Source organism: Etheostoma cragini, chromosome 13 (assembly GCF_013103735.1).
Source record: "Etheostoma cragini isolate CJK2018 chromosome 13, CSU_Ecrag_1.0, whole genome shotgun sequence".
Lineage (NCBI taxonomy): Eukaryota > Metazoa > Chordata > Actinopteri > Perciformes > Percidae > Etheostoma > Etheostoma cragini.
In genome coordinates this window covers 22,831,070-22,848,790 of record NC_048419.1, presented here as the reverse complement: position 1 = coordinate 22,848,790, position 17,721 = coordinate 22,831,070, and the positions used below count along the sequence as shown (strand labels likewise).

Here is a 17,721-nt window from a genome sequence, read left to right as displayed (position 1 = left end):
TGCAAACCTGTAAGCACCCTCTATCATCCATGCATTAATTTTTGCACATGCCAAATGTGTTAAACCTTACAAACAAAAAGCTGAATCTAAGGACAATGTGTTAGAAATATCAAATGTGATTTGTGAGATTAAATATGATTTTCTAACAGCTGAAAGCACCAAATGACAGCCATGTAGGGAAATCTCAAAGGTTTACAGTCGGTCTTCAAAAGTACGGCGTAAAAACATGCATAAGAAAAATAGAGCCATCCACCAATGTTGCAGAGAAATTACAAAGTATCCTTTCAATATTTTGGAATGAAGTAGCAAATGGCCTCAGCATAGTGTTAAAATTGACCATCCACGATAATTGGAATCACTGCTTTGATAAGACCTCATTGAAACAGTTCAAAGGCTTTGAATTAGCCTTCTGAGTACAGTAGTAGGATGAAATTAAGCTTGTTCTGCCATTGAAAACTGAACTGAATGGAACTGTATGAAGAGCACTAGTGCCAGGCCAACTTCGTTAGCCATGCAACTGTACCTAACACATGTGTTATGGGTGTGGCTGCAGCACTTATTTTCCAAAGAGATTCCCCCAGAATGCCTCTGGCTTAAAATAAACTCTGCTCTCACAGAGGACACAGGAGAGTTGGAAAATGTATTCATCAGAAATATATCCTAACTAATTCATGACAGTGCTTAAAGCGCATTAGGCGCATATTTCCTCCTATATCCCCCCTCCCCAGCCTGAAGTCATTCCACCCTCACTTTCACCCAATAACGTTGTCTGGTTTAAACATGATTATGAACATTGGAAATGGATAACTCCTACAAGCAGCTGTAGAATGTGGTGTTTGAGCATCAATGGCTGGCTGATGGGCATTAGGCATAAACAGGTTGGAAGGGAGGACAGACAGAATAGATGGTTTGTCCGGGTGTCTGGTGAGGAAAATGTGTGATTTGCAAGTTATCTGGCAAGGCTGACATATGGAGGGAGAGGGAGTCGGTCTGAATCCCCAAATTCAATCTAAAGAGATTTTGCTCCTGACAGATCTCATTTTAATTGGATTTCTCTGTCCAATTCTTTCTGGAATAAATCTTCCTCAAAAAGACACCTGATGTGACACTTGTCATCATCAACAAAGGCCAGACGTCCATCGATTCAATAGTTGATAACTTTCGCCATTGCTTGAAATGCAGTTTCCTCAGGCTTGCTTGTATTCTAATGCAGACAAGAAGAAAGTGGATTATTTTGCCCTTTTCATTTAGATGATGGGAGCACTTTTCAGTATGTTCTCTAATATAATAAGAGAAAAGTGCTGGCCACTTGATAAAAACCATGATCATGTTTGAGCTAATCTTCTAGTCTCTGTAATCTGCTTTTTCAAGTCCAGCATTATTTCCATAATTTATCATCCATATGCCTTTTGAAGAAGTTACTAAACTGTGTCCAATGTCCACACAGTTTCACAGTCCCTCAAGGAGGCTTAAGGGTTGGGCAGATTAATAGTACACTATTCAAAATCCACAACATTCCACTTCCGGGATAGTTCTCGTTCTGCCTGAATTTGTGCCAGATGTCACTCTTTTCAGCAGGATGTCCGTTATCTTCTGAGGACTAAGGTTAACTGCTCCTCAGATCTCTGCAGGGTAAATCCAGACAGCCAGTTAGACTATATGTCCAATCTGAGTTTTCTGTTGCACGACTAAAACAACTTTTGAACGTACACGTTCCGCCAACAAAAGTTCCTTCCGAGGTAATTTGCAGTGACACCGTAGGCTCCACTTGGCGCATAGCACCACACAAGACGATTGTGATTGTCTTACAGAAATGCCAAAAAACCAGAGCACGTTTTTCACCCATCCAGAATGCTGTGTGGACTAGCCAGACCCACGTCCGCGGCCCTGCAGAGGAAGGTCTGCGAGGCTAATAGCACACTAATCGAGACCTTGACACAATAACGCTACTTAGCTACCAATGCATGTTAAAAAGAATGGGTTCCAAAAGTTATTTTTGTATATGGTTATATGGTTCTTGCAGTTCTTTATTGTGCCCAACAGCATGTTGGGTGTTAAAGATATCAGCTAGGTGAGCTAGGTCAGAGGACATTATCATCGTATATAAAAATAGAGAATAAGCTGCCTCATCCCCCTTTCTGAAATTGAGATCCTTCTTTAAAAAAAGGGAGTGACACAACTAAAACGAGTATTTCCTCATCTAAGTTAATTAGTATTAATGGCTCCCTTCAACAGCCAGAGGCCACAGCAGTGGCTGTGAAAGTGTAACACCTGCTGCTGATTTGAAGTATTTGTGACAATGAATGAATAATAAGAGTAATTAAATACAAATTGACTCATTGATGATGAGTACATCAGATGAACTGATGTCAGTTCCAAATACACAATGTAGGGAGGGATAGATCTTTAATTTACAACAGTAGGCTAAGTCGTTAGCACTTCTGCCTCACAGCAAGAAGGTTCTTGTTTGAATCCAGGTCGTTCCGGGCATTTCTGGGTGGAGTTTGTATGTTATCCCCGTGTTTGCGTGGGTTTCCTCCAGGTGCTCCGGTTAATTCCCACCATAAGGACATGCATGCTAAGTAGGATTACAGTTGAAAAATAGCTAATTGGCTAACACTGACGCATTTACAGAAATGCTGAATAATGTGCATTGTCCTAATCAAATAAATGAATACATAAATAAAATAAATCTCAGTGGTAGAACAGGGCAGTGTCACAGGTAATAGCAAATCATCAGAGACATGTTGCTAGGTTTCGTCGGGGCTGAACGTGGCCCAGTTCGCACTAATCCAGCAAACATTGTGATGAATGGATGCCCTGTATCAACGGCTCTCAAGAACACTCAAGCTGCATGCCATCAAGAAGGGTTGCAGTCATCGGGGGAGCCATATGAGGAGCACAACAGCGAACACAGGCTGCCATGTTGAATATGTCAACACAGTCATATGTCACAAGACAAACAGGTGAAGGGGGACATATTCCACTACCAGGTCATGTGAAAATACCCTGGCACCTGCCGTTCTGACTCTATATTACAGTGAACACAATGACTCAAGTGAAGATATGAATATCAATATATATAGACAACCGAAGCCCATGCCTTGATTCACTGTCCATAAGCAGCACAGCTGTTTTGGAGCAGGAGATCCAAGTAAAATTGTTGCTAATTTGCTGAAAGTTGCAGAGATAAAGTCACTGTGAGACAGTCTATCAGTGGGTGGTGATAGGGATATCAAAAATAAAGTGAGGTGAAGTAGAGAAGCATGGCATTTGTATTTATGGATGCTAAAGAACAAATCTAATTAAAAGTTTAAAAGTAAAAAAAAAAAAAAAAAACTTAAGGAGCAACACCTTAACTCTTATTTCAGAGGAATTCAATAAAACACAAGGGATGTGGAACACACGCTCAACAGTGTGAGTCGGAGTCAAAACAAACAGACAGTGAGGGGGATTAGTAGACAGCAATTTAAATCAGATTCCTTTAACACCTTTCTATCATACCCTATCTCATTTGCACTGCAAGTATCCCACGGTAAATTTTGTCCGAAATCCGCAATCTGTCAGTGGATGGTGTCATCCTAATGACACACTTGGCATACTGATTTCCATCTGCATCCCCCTGAATCAGAGTGGGTGTGCCACTAACGCGTACATTATTTAACCTTCTGGATGGGGCGAAAGAGATTGGTAAAAATAACATGTCTCTGTGGTCCAGCTGGATGTTGAGACACTCTATCATAGCATTTTCACTCCTTGGATTGCTAAATAATGTATGCACATAAGGCAGCAGGGAAGGAATACAGAGCCAGTGCCAAGAAAGGAGGAGAACAGAGGGTAAGAGTAACATAGGAAAAGACAGAGAGAAGGAAGAGAATTGGTGACTGCAGCACAAATAAAAAAAGAAAAAAAGATCACCTTGTCCTTGAAAAATGAGCACAAGCTGCCAGAACTAGGCCAACACGAGTTCCCAAGTGAAAAAGTACATATGGTGGTTCTGACTTATATATAGGGATGGCTTGTTATATTAATTTTTTTCAACTATGTTTTGCTGCTTCTGACTACTCATTATTATCTGCTTATGTCAAATTGAGTCAACTTTACATTCTGAGACCCAAAAATTGATTTAATTCTATTTCTTGCCATGCATATCTTGTATTAAAAACCTTATACACTTGCAGAGGTGGCATACCAGAGAGCCTCCGACACCAATTTTGTTGTAACTGTGTAAAACAAAATTAAAATGCCTACAAGCCTAGACACAGTCCACAGCCTACGTCTTGGGATGCAGCAAGTAAAGCCCTGAAGGAACATTTTAAATAGGAGTGACATTCTTTGCCCCTGAAGCCAACTGTTCTGTTGCCTGCCTCATCTCGTCTGTCTTCTGTTTGCAGCCAGTGCCAACTCTGGCTGTCTCCCACGACCACTGTTATCAAGAAAGCAGCAAGCAACACACTATCTGTGGCTGCTCGTCCTCACGGGAAGATTCCGATAAATGTAAGTTAGTATGCAGCATGCCTTCAGGGGAGAGCTAGACTTTTCGAAATTCATTCAACTGCCATATTCAGCAACATGCCCGAGCCGATATTCATGAATGTAGCACATGGTAGTGAAAGGAAAACATTTATTCTCGTGTTTAAACTTCAGTTGGAAGAATGATGTACATGAATGTGGGATTCTATGACAAATCAATACCTTTTAGCTGGTAAACCAGAGCGGTTCCGTGGCCTAAAAGTAGTCCTTCTTCCTGGTTTGTTAACGTTGTTTATCAGCTCAGAGAAGTTCTACAGGGGTAAACAGTTTGTCTTCTACTCCAGCTGGCCTAAAAAAAACCAACTGCATTTACTGTTAGCGAATAGTTTTGAAATATGTATTTCATTTCTTTTATGACGAAGAATGATAAAACTTAAGAATGATAAAACTTGTTCAGGTCACTGTACTTGGTCAAGTGAAAGATGATGGTCTTGGTTATATATTGATAAAGTTGACAATAACTTAAAGCATGAGACACAGAGAAGTTTACTGTATTCAAAGTGAACCAAAACTACAATCTCTCCCTGACCCTAACCAAAGGGCTTTTGTTGATGACGAGATGTGAACTCTATTCTCGGGTGCAATTGGGAAAACAAGTTAGTATTATATAAACGCAAAGTATTCTAATCTGAAGGTCATTGAATTGGTAGGCAATCACAGAATAGGCCTGTAAGAGCCATTTAGAATTTGCTTCTTATTAATACTCTGTAAAGCAAGCTTGTCTGAAGTCCCACTGTTCAGTTTAATTAGATATCCACTGAGAAAGCTCTGCTCCAATCCAATCTCAGATCCTTTGCAGAGTGATGGTTAATAGGGCTCAACACGGACACCGTTTTGTTTTTTTTACAAATAAATGGTATAACCTTTGCTATGCAAAAACATTAACATTGAAAAGAAGTGCACCAACTGATCTAATGCAATTGGACCGCTTTGAACTGATTTGATTATGGTTTAACTTCATATCACCAGAGACCACATGACTGCTAAAAGAGAAAATTTGAGATTCCAGGGACTGGATGGTAAAACTACGGAGCCCCCCTGGGGTCAGCTGAGAAAAATTTAAAAAACTAAACCGCTTGCACAGAATAAACTGCTAGCATGGATTCCTCATCTGTGACCTCAGTTCTATAAATGTGAGCTAGTTAGAAAAGATATTCAGATTGAAGTTCAACTACTCTATAATGAAATGAAAGTAAGATTAACAACGAGCTACAAAGTAATTTTCATCTAAACGAGCCGTCCTCCAACCTGGAGAAATAACTGGTCTCTAGTAGCAGCCGGCGGTGCTGTAAACTTCAACGCTGACACAAAAAGACCAATGTTATTTCTCCAGGTTGGAAGACGGCTGGTTTTGAGGAAAAGAAGTTTGTAGCTCGTTGTTAACCTTATTTTGTTAGGAAAGATGTATCGTTTGTATTTTAATATCATTTCACTAGAGATTATAAGAAAGTCTTTTCCAGTTAGAAAACTGGTGACGCCCTGACGAAGGCTTGTGTGCCGAAATGCGTCAGAGTTGTTTTTAAAGGTTTAAGATGACTAAGCCGTAATAATAAAGATATTTTTAAAGATAGTTTTCGGGGCAATTTTATCAGCTATTTTTGACAGGACAGCTGAAGACATGAAAGGGGAGAGAGAGAGAGAGAGAGAGGGCGGGGCGGGTGACGTGCAGCAAAGGTCTACAGGTTGGAGTTTAACCCCTGCCCACTGCGGTGAGGAGCAAACCCCCACATAAGGACGCCAAGTCCACCAACTGAGCTATCTGGGCACCCAATAAAGGCTTTTTGATTTTCCCAGTGAGAGTGCCATAGATTTTTCCTGAGTTTTGCTGTATATCATTTACCCATCCAAAGCGCTCCTCTACAGACATTTTTTTCACTATAGAGTAGTTTGAATCTGTGAAGATCTTTGTAACTGATCACGTTTATAAAACCAAGGGCACCCATTTTTATTCTGTGAATTTATTTTGTTTTTTTCTCAGCAGTTACCAGGGGGGCTCCGTATAAAGAACAGAAAACACTAACATTTTGTGCTCTTGATTATGTTTCAACCAAAGGACAAAAGGGACAATTTCAGCATACAGTACGTTGAGTAAAAGGTGAGGAAAGGACAATGAAAAAGGCAACAGCAAGGGACAATCGAATACTTTGATTGCTCCAATTTTGCATTGCTTGCAAAAGGCTTGCTGAATATGTCATGTGAAGAAGAGCAGACAGAAACAAAAGATACAGTGTTTGGAGCTCCCCTAAATGCTTCCAATTCCTCATCCTGTGTGTTGCATATCTGTGGTCGCCTGTGGGTGGTGTGGGTGTGTGTTTCTGTACTTTTTTTTTAATTTTAGGTTTATATTTGTGTGTATGTTTATGGGCATGTGTTTGTACAAACTGCACACTGCGGATGCAACTGTGTGTTTAGCGGAAGGATTTATATGTTGGTGAGCTGCTTTGCTTGTAGCAATAGTGACCACTGCGTGGCCGTCAGCTTTGTCATGGTAAATAGAAACCTTTGGTAGTGTGCGTTACCCCGAGTATCTATTGTCTTTCTCTGGCCGCAGAAACAAAGGGAGGCGCCCATGGGTCCAGATGTACATAGTAAAAGCAGCCAAGATTTGAAAGGTGTGTCGACACAGGCACAACCTGGAATTCAATTTAGCCAGAGAGCATTTCAACCACATCTTGTGTCTTGTATCTTCAGTCAGCCTTTGTCCTCTTTGGCAGGCATCTACCCAGTAACGGCAATTTCCCAACACCAGAGTACATTTGTAAATGGTTGTACGGAATGCAGAAGGTCATGAATATGATGAGGTGTCCAAATGTTTTTTTAAATTTTTTTTTTCCAGAAATTCTGCAAAGTCTTTAGGTAGGTTAACACCTCTGACAGACCTGGTGATCCAAAACTACTAGTGCTGCAGAAAAACCTGGTAAGACGTCCACGATTGTATACCCTTTTTTACATCATCATTAGGGAAAGATCTCCCGAAAAAAGACATGACGTTTAATGTGATACTCCCCAGACGATGACTCCTGGTCATTCTTTAGTCACCATCAGGCCAAAATACTTCTCTCTTGCTCTTCAAATGGTAAGAATTACAAAACATTCAACAAGTCATCATCTAAAAAAAAATCAGACAGAATAGATTGCTTGTCAGTGTCTGCAAAAATGTCAGATGTGAGCGTGACGGATACATCTACGGGTTTGGTTTAGCTAACTCAAACTTATAGGCTAAAAGGTTAGGGAAAGATTGATTTTGATACAGCAGTAGTAGTTACTTGCATTTCTGTGTGGTTAATTTTTGTTTTGCAGGAAGAAGTATTCACATTTCTACTAAAAACATCCATCAGATTTAGCTTAAAGAGCCACTTTGCTGATAACATATTCCATGGTGATCTTGAAGTCTGACATCATCTGGCCTACATAGTGCCTTACTATCTTACAGGACAAAGCACTTTAGTATTTTCCTCTCAGTCACCCATTCACACACCGATGGTGGTGGAGCTGGCACGCTCATCGGGAGAAACTTTTGGTCCCGTGTGTTGCTCAAGCCCCACAACAGGCCAATGCACGTTACGCAAATTACAAATTAAGACTTCTTCCTATGAAGAAACAGGCCTGCTCATTGCTTTTCTGCGTTTTAGCTTCAGTTTGTAAAAGCTGTTTCTTTTCTGAGGGCAGCTAAATTTACCCCAGTTCTCCGCTTATGAGAAGCGTGCCCCAAATCCAAAAGCCATTTATTGTGACTGCGACCGCTGACAGGAATGAACCTGAGTTATAGAAGTTTCTATGGCAACCTCTTACACCAATTATGTTTGTATATAAAGACAAAAAGGGACATGTGTTGTTCTATTAAAACCGTACCACTCTCCAGAATGAATATTCTCTGCCATATACAACCTCTTTTGACAGGGTTAAGATTTCAAAGAGACAAAAAGGTAAAACCATCAAAAGTCACTTTGATAGAGTTAAGCAGTTTGGTTTGTTATTTAGGAGGCTGAGTTTTTCTGCATTGCGTGGTTTTCTTTGGTCTTGATGCCCCGGTCAAAGTTTCCTCTTTGATCAGCGTGGGAAAAAAAGCACGGGTTCTGTTCATTTGCTTTAAGCTATTTTGGTTTATGACAGCTAGAAGACAAAACATTATGAGGACGGAGACAGAATTCATAAACCATAGCTGCTCTGACTTGTGGCTCTCCTGACAATAAAGCTAATCCATTTAAGGGGTCATAAATTCTCAAAAACTCCAAACGAGGACTTGGTGCTAATGTGCTTTATGTAAAAAAGAAGCTACGGCACTTTGTGCATTTCTATGAGATATTGCAATGAGGGCTAAGGCCAAAGCAGGGGGGCAGGAACACAAACAGTAAAACAGTCCACAGTACAACAGATTATTCTTAACCAAGCCTGATCTATGACCAGGAAAGTAATTCCAATCTGAATGTGTGGTCACAGCAGTATTGCAAAAGACAAATATGTCCATTCCCACTCACTGACTCCCCTTTATTCAGCCAAAGTAGATTGGGTAAAGCATAACTTGTGACCTTACACAGTGCAAGAAACAAGATCTGACCAACCCCAGGGTTGACAATTCTCTATCTGAGGCAGCAGAAAGGGATCACGCCATTGACCAAGAAAAACATGGTCTAAAGTCAATAGTGCAGCATATCATTGTTATTTTAACAGCGCGTCAGTAAAATGCGACTAGGCTTGTGCACAGGGCCCACACACTGTTCTTGTCACAGACAAACACACACACACACACACACACACACACACACACACACAGGGATGCGCAGCAGCACACAAACATGCAAAAGATTAAAAATAAAAATGTTACAATGTTGACTAGAGTTGGGCGGAATCCAAAGTTTGAAACCATCAAACCTCTTTCCTGATTTACTGCGATATACGGTATTATCGTGTCTAATTCAAAATTATGACATAAGGCTAAGACGGCGTCACACAACTTTTCGGTAACTGAATATCTCTCTCTCTCTCTGACATTAAATACAATATATTTAATCCTTGTCTCCTATTCCTATATAAATGCAATGCATTTTTTTTTTAATGACGTATTGAAACCGATACGTTGCCACGTGTAAGACTCTACAGTATACCGCCCAACCCAAAATGTGAGATGGTATTATGATACGATCCATTTGCACACTTTCCCTTCTCGCACCAACAGATCAGTTTCTTCTTCTCTCCTTCCTGCTTAGCAAATCCGCCATCATAATAGCAATGCCTTGAGGTACAAATGCGCATGGTTTTTAAAGGGAATGAGAGATGACACTCTGATCGGTTTATTGCATGTTACACCCAAAACTCACCTATGATTAATTTAAGACACTTAGTACAACCCTGTTGAACCATAAGTCTGGCCTGCGCACCCTTTTTTCTGCCGTTAAACAAGCAAATGGGCATAGATCGTTTAAATAGGGCCCAAAGTCTCCAAAGAGCAGTTAAGGCACATTGGCTTTTTTACATGTTCCCAGATCACACCAATATACACAGAATGTGTAAGTAGGCTGCATTTATGCGTAGGTGGTAGTAGTGTCATGAGATTAAAACAAAAAACATCATTATTATTTATTACTGCTGGGTAAAAGCCGTAGGGTGCATCCTTAACAGCTCATGTAAAAGATCGTGGGCTTCATAGTAAATTCTGTGTATTCATGTACTTTTAAAACATACAGGGGGAAAGGGATACTGCAACACAGTTATTTTCTGAAGCATCATCCCTCTCTCTTTGGTACACTTACACTGAGTCTTTATTTTATCTTTAGGGAAAAGAAACATTATTATTTCTGAGACAGTTCTATTCCGTTGAGAACACACAAGAACATCAGCACAGAGTTTTATCAGTGTTCCCTAGCAATCTCAAGTTTGAGTCATGTTTAGAGAGCTTACCTATTCCTCAGATTTAAATTCTGCAGGAGTTCCTTAAAAGCAACGTGGAAGCACTTGGGTGCAATAAATAAAAATCTCCTAGTAAACGTGTGAAAACATACCAAAAAACAGAAGTTACAATTAAATCTATTATTAAAGTTATACCATGAGTAGAAGATGGTAAAATGTCTATATAGAGCATAAGAACTGACTACACAAAAATCAAGAAGAAAATACAAATTGTTGTCCAAAAGAATATAGCGGATATTCACCAAAAATAACACAAACTCTCCACCATGCCCACCTACACTACACATTGAGAAGAAGACACCTATAAGAATTTCTGAGTAATGAAGTTGTCAATTATGTTTTGCCATTGTCAACTGCAGACACCAAAATGTGCAGCTAGAAATATCCAGCGTCCAGCCTTCCACAAAGCAACAGGAAGTTCCTTCTTCCCTGCAAATGATGCAGCCCTCGTGGACAATAGAAGTTCTTCCACCAACAACTTCCAATTAGCAAGTCTTCTGAGAGCTGTTGTTAAGACAATTCATAAAGCTTGATTGTTTCATAAGCTCTTAACTGGACAAATCACACGGGCCCTGAGGGAGCACAAATGGACATGAAAATGCACTTAGTGTGAACTAGGACATGACACGTTGTTATACCTTTGCCCTGATTAGAAGAGGCTGCATACTGTAGATTTGTTCAACATGGCATCAAGGTATTTCTATTATTTAAAACAGTCTAGTGCAGCATATAGCTGAAATCCCATAAGTACGTGTAATGTGTTGATGCCGGAACTCAACAGATTGTAGAGCCTACTGTGGTAACGGCTTGGACATGTTAAGGTAAACATTGCAGATGTGACACCCAAATGGCAATGCACCTACATTATGTATTCCTGATTACAATAATATTTTCTATTACTGCACTATTATTTGTCATTCTTACATAATCAACCAGAAGCCCTGTAGTGTGTGTGGGCTGAGAGACATGAGATTGAGTGCTAATGACTATGTCATGTGTTTGAGTGTATTAAGCTTCTGAAAGGCACCATTATACCATGTGACAACTCCTTCAGCAGTGACAGTTTCTAAAACTCTTCATCTACGTTATGCTTTAGCTGCAAACCAGCTACATAGCTCCCTCTGTCAGTTGGTTGCTTGACACTCATTTCAGCCAGTTTTTCCCTAAGGAGGCTGAAATTGTCAATGTCAAAGTGTCCTCGGGCAAGACACTGAACCCTGAATTGCTCCCGATGCTTTGCCATGAGTGTGTGAATGTTTAGTTCATGGCAGCCTCGGCCAGTGTATGAATGGTGAATGGTTCCTGTACCATGTAAAAGCGCTTTGAGTAGTCGTAAAGACTAGATAAGTGCTACAAATACAGTCCATTTACATTCATGCAAATTGGTTAACAGGAGGGAGTGTGGGTGGGAGTGGCCTGTTACAAAAAGGCACATAACTTCCAAATGGACTCAAAAATTGGTCATGAGTCATAGTACAGCTGATTAACAGTCCATGCTGATTGGCAAAAGGGGGTGTTGAAGTGATGATTGCCTGTACAGTGTGTGTTCACAGCTATCGCAAATTTAATGGAGAAAGGTCACACCCCGTGTTTATTAAAAAACGCAAACGCTATAGTAGAAAAACAAGAACTAAAGTTTATATGTCAACCTTTTGTATTAAACTAGTTTGTATTAAACTAGTTCAGACTCAGTTTTATTGCTGGAGAGGTGTTTCAATAACTTTGATATATCAATATATTGCACTTCTAAGTCATCAGAAGTTTCACTTCATTTTACATGTATATCCGTAACATTAAAACCCCTCAAACACCAGCTAAGCTACATTTTACATATTTTTTTTATTGCTAAAAACAATGTAACTTTGTCTGACAATGCTGGCTGTGCATATCTCAATGAGGCTCTGATCAGCAGTAGGCCGGCAGACTGTGTTTAATGAAACTCTGCATCACTAATCCAGTTCCATTTGTCACCAGACAGCCAACCAGATGTGAGGGATGGTCTATAAGAATATAGCACATCGTGTGTACAGGCCAACCACAGCTTGCAGTCAGACTGCTATCTTGGAGGGATCACTATTATCTTTGCTTTAAAATAGAAGTAGCGTCCATGTTTAGCCCTTTATGCAAATTACAATGGATCCAAATTGTTCTCTTTAACAACAGGTCTTATATCAGCTGACCGGATCGATGCAGCTGCACTCATGGGGCGTTAAGAGGAGTCACCCGGTCCGAGCAAGCTGGTCGCCGGGGAGATATAAACTGGCGGTGAGTCAACACCACACACACCTAATAAAGGGTAGGGGGTGGCACCATTATCACAAGCCTGGTTATAGCAGCGTATCACCTGGCAAGATTAACATTTGGAAGAGGTTCTGAGAGAACTGTTAATTAAGGATCGCCACGTCAGGAGCCCTGGTTACAACAGCATTATCAAAAAGGTCAAAAAAGAAAAAAACGTCACTGCTATTTGCATGAGGCTAGCTGCTAAACCTCCTCACAACACCTACATATGCCACAGTTCTGAGTAACCATGAAGGAATCAAGGAGTCTACAAGTTCAGATCAGAGGATATTTTCAAAGGGGCTTCAGAAAGGAGGATAAGCTATGGAGTCTCTAAGGGAAGCCAGTTTTCACTTTTTCCCAACTCTTACCTTTGCTATAATTATCCTTAGCACTATTCGAATTGGTGTCGCCCTCTGCACCTATATATATTAGACATGCTGCAACACCAGTAACTGCGGCTGTTGTAGATGAGGCACACTAAGGGAAATGCCTACAAGATGAAAGTACATTAGAAATCTTCATAAGAAAATGACTCCTGGAATGCACTGAACATTACAGATTGATATCGAGCGGCGGACGGGAGGGTGGGTTTAATTTTCCTTTTGGTCTATTTTACACTCACTGAAATCACTAAAAGGTTGCTCAGTGGATGCCTGATAAATAAACGCCTCACTAAGCAGCTCTGGACTTCAGACTGCCTTTCATGTAGAGTAGCATGCCCTTGAGTTAACCCTGATGCCTTTACACGTCGGCCCCCTCGCTCTGATGCCAACAGAAACCACATTCCATGGACATAGCGTGTTTTAACAAACTTACGTCTTGCTTTTTGCTAAATTCAAGCTCAACAGACACAAATGCAGTATGATGGTTTGGGTCAGTATTAGCGTCAGACTAAAAGAGACCCAGACTACCTGTCTTGAAAGGATTTATTTTCATTCATCATCCAGTTCTTTTTTCATATTACCCCAATGATTTCTTTAATACTGTCTTCATATTCCTACCTCTGCTTTTTCAGAAGAGCTTGATAGAGCTATTAAGGATGAAGCTATTTTCTGATAGCCATTTATACTTATGTAATTTAAAAAGACCCAAGGGTACCTTAATACAAAATGGGGTATCTTTGTGCAGTAGAAAACCAATTTTAAGATTGTCTCAAGCACTTGTTATTGCCACTGGTATTGAATTAAAACCAAAATAAGGCAGTGAAGATTACAAAGAGTTTTCTAAAAATACAGACAATTTAAGAACAGAATAATTATTGTTAGTCAATAAAATTATTTATAGTCCAACATTAGCATACAACACAAAATATTCTTTCATGGGGTTGCTGAACGGTGGAAAGGCACAACGTGATGGAAGCTCCATGCAGACCTTGGACTAAAAATAAACATCCAAGGAACAAGTTTGCTTTCAGGAAAGCTAATGGAGTGTCCAAATGATGACCAAAAATGCTATGTCCTCAAAAGTCCACACCAAATAATAATAATAATAATATTGCCAGGAGCTGTTAAGATAAAATGTACACACAGAAAGCCAGTAAGGGATTGTTCCCTCATTGCTCTGTTATGTGAAATTTAAAATGCCCATAAAATGAAAGTTTCAACCATGTATCCAGCAAAAGCCTAAATTATGCATTGCAGCAGTTAAAAAACTAGAGCCTTACTTTATTTATCACAGCTTTCTATCTGCTGGTGGGCCATCTAATCTCTCTGCCTCTTTGAGAACATCCCTGCTGCAAATCCACTGGTGGGGAGCAGATAGCATCTCAATCTGTCAAGAAGAATCCACCTCATACATCTGACTGGGGTAGACAACGTGCCTCACTCATGTCTGCTTCCCTGCTGCTTCCAAATACATACAGTCACTGCATTTGTTTGATAGTGTAGCCTGAGGAAATTGATACAGAATATGCAAAAACACGACGTTATTTGTTACAGCATAACATACTGTATACATATAGTATATGCTATATAGTCTGGTTTGGACTTCACTGGGATGTGTCATACCAATTGCATCTATTGTGTCAACATGTCCGTGTCTATTCAGGGATTCTTTTAGTTATTTCAAATGGATGGTGAACAGGATGATCTTAATCATTTTTATAGATAATGACAATTTTCAAGAGCCAAACAAAATGTGAAGAAGAAAACAGTGTAAATATGTTAGCTAGACACAGTTACATAGTGACTGGACTTCAGTAAAGCAATTTACCTATGTGAGAAACAAGAACATGTTCAGAGTGTAGAGTATGTCCCCTTGTTTTCCATCTATCATCTACAGTATCCATTGCTGGGTCACCAGGGGCCATGCCACTTGTTAGGAAAACATAACATGGGTCATTGTAAGAGCACCTTGCCAAAGCTGTTAGGTGTTGATCCCTCACAAGCCACCAGAACAGTCGACACGTCAGCATCGACTCTTCCACTCCAACTGATGGGATCATTCTTCCAAAAGAAATTCCCCCAATTGGTGTTTTTATGATGGAAGAGAGTGCCATGTAACACATCATTACAAAATCTCCCATAGGCCTTCAGTTGGGTTGCGATCTGGTGGTTGTGAAGGCCAAAGCATATGATTCACCTTATTTTCATGCACATCAAGTCATTACTGAGAACTCATGTCCCTAAAAGGAGAATTCCACTCAATTGTAATACATATCATCATACATCTGTTGGTAAATTTGGAGTGCTGTCAGAGAGAAAAATGAAACCAATAGGTGCTACCTACACTGTGTTATCCGCCTGCTAGAGTTAGTGCCCATCAGGCTTTAACAGGGCACGTTTTAAACCTGTTTTTAGCCTATGAACATGTTCAAAATGACCTTACCAGTGCCTATACGGTGTAGGCAGCAGTGATTGTTTCCATTTTTCTCTCTATTGACAGACCTCCAAATTTACAAACAACAGCGCTATCTATTTACCGGAATTCTCCTTTAATGGAAGCATGCACATTTGTTGTGCTTCTTCTTCTTCTGCCTTATTTGTCTGCCGTCCATATGTTGTTTGAAGGAATAAAGAAAAAGAAACAAAGAGGATAGGAAATAATGCCTCTTGCTCATTTATACCGTAACCGAGGTGGTATTTACCAGCTGCTTTATAACCATTACAGTATAAAGCTGCTGTCCATAATCATGCTGTCACCTTCTGCTAATTCCTTGTATGCTTCGACAGCGTTTTCAGGAAGAGGATTGTCTCTGCGAGTATACCTCTTTCTAGATATACTGTACTGCCTGTTTGCTAAGGTGATTAACACCACACGTTCCTTAGGATAATCCTGGCAAGTAGTAATGTCAGCATAAGTCCCATGGCAGAGAAAAACAACAACAGAAAAGAGTTCTATGCACAAAGTTAGCACATTGAATGCAACAGGGACATTTCCCCAAACCTTAAGAGTCAGCCCACCACATTCATTCAATTACAGACAGCTCCCTGTCACTCACCTGTTTTTCTTGCCAACAGTATTGAATTATGGTTGTTGAGTATGTGTGTGAGTGGACAAGCTAAGAGCTATAGGCTGTTAACCTGCTTTCAGTTGTACAAATGGAGACAAACTCAAGTGTTTTTTTTTCTTCTTTCATTTATTTCCATGTCTTTCTCTCACAAATACTCTCAAACACCCACATACGGTATGCACTCATACTCACACATTACAGCCACCAGGCCCCACCACAGCCCAGTTGCCACTGCCTGCACTGTCGTTGCTATGGAAACACCTCCATCTCTGGTAATCCTATGAATAGGATGCAATGAGCAGTGCTTCAGGGGTGAAAACAGCTGAACTTGGTGGGAGCAGGTGGAGACCGTGAACTGAACCGTGTCGCTGAAAAAGGACACTCCCATTCTACTTTTTTTTCCTCAAAATAATTGTTCTTTAAATTGCATTATGCTAAATTTCATGTAAAAATAAGTATAGATAAATAGATATATAGATAGAATACACAAGAGTTGGCTTTAATCTTCTTACCCAACTGTTGGCAAAACAGCTAATAAGTGTATTTCCAAAAATGTGGATCTTTGGCTTAATGGTATTGTGTGTGTGTGTGTGTGTGTGTGTGTGTGTGTGTGTGTGTGTATATATATATATATATATATATATATATATATATATATATATATAGCTGCTAACACCTACACAGTAGGGCACTTAGTTGATAAAAATCACTGTTCCCGGTTTTCAGTGTCAGATTGCCGTAGTAGCATGACACGTGATATTCTTTGCGGGAACCAAAGCACTCTTAGTTGCTGTAGTTTAACCCTCATGTTGGCCCTGGGTCAAATCGACCCGTTTTCCTATATCAATGTTCTCTTTAACTACCCAAAATAACATGATTGATTCCAAATAACGCTCTAAGTGGTTTCGAAATAGTGTTAAGTAAAAGTTGACATATTCCAGTCTGTGATTATCCATCAACATCCACTTCTTTAATTTCAGTCTAAATATTTCTTAATTTCCGCTTTTGTAACTCAAACACTTGGTATCATTTCCTAAAAAGAGGTTTATTGAACATAGATTCCAAAAATAACTGTAAAACTAAAGTAAATAAGTAAGTGTTACGTAGTGTTGAAAATGTCAATAAAGTGACAAACATTGAAAAAAAGTGTTGAAAAACGGACACAAATGTAAAAAAAGTTACAAATATTTATTAAAAAGCGTCAACAAAAGTGTTGATTTTCAATTTTGACTGGAAGGAAACAAGAGTTATGGCTAAATTTACATTGCTACGGTTTGGTTTAACAGCTAATATCTTTAGATATGTTTACACCTCTCATTCCCACTTCTCTGACATCTAGTTTACTGGAGATTACCATTTTAAGAATAGATATGATTGAATATGGGGGGATGCTGGTTAGTAGCAGGACCATTTACAGTTAACTTTTTAAATTTCTGCTTTAATTAAGATCCTATATGCTCATGTATAGCAGAGGTCACCCTCCCTCTACTTTATGCTAGAATTTTTCTGAAATATGTAACAGTGACTGTGCAATCAGCATTGGGTCC

The 17,721-nt window shown here is 39.8% G+C and overlaps 1 protein-coding gene across 25 annotated transcripts in view; it reads right to left on the bottom strand.

Annotated features, from left to right (window-relative positions):
* Positions 1–17,721, bottom strand: part of ncam1a (neural cell adhesion molecule 1a) — a 251,220-nt gene that overhangs the window by 98,673 nt on the left and 134,826 nt on the right. The window lies entirely within an intron of this gene.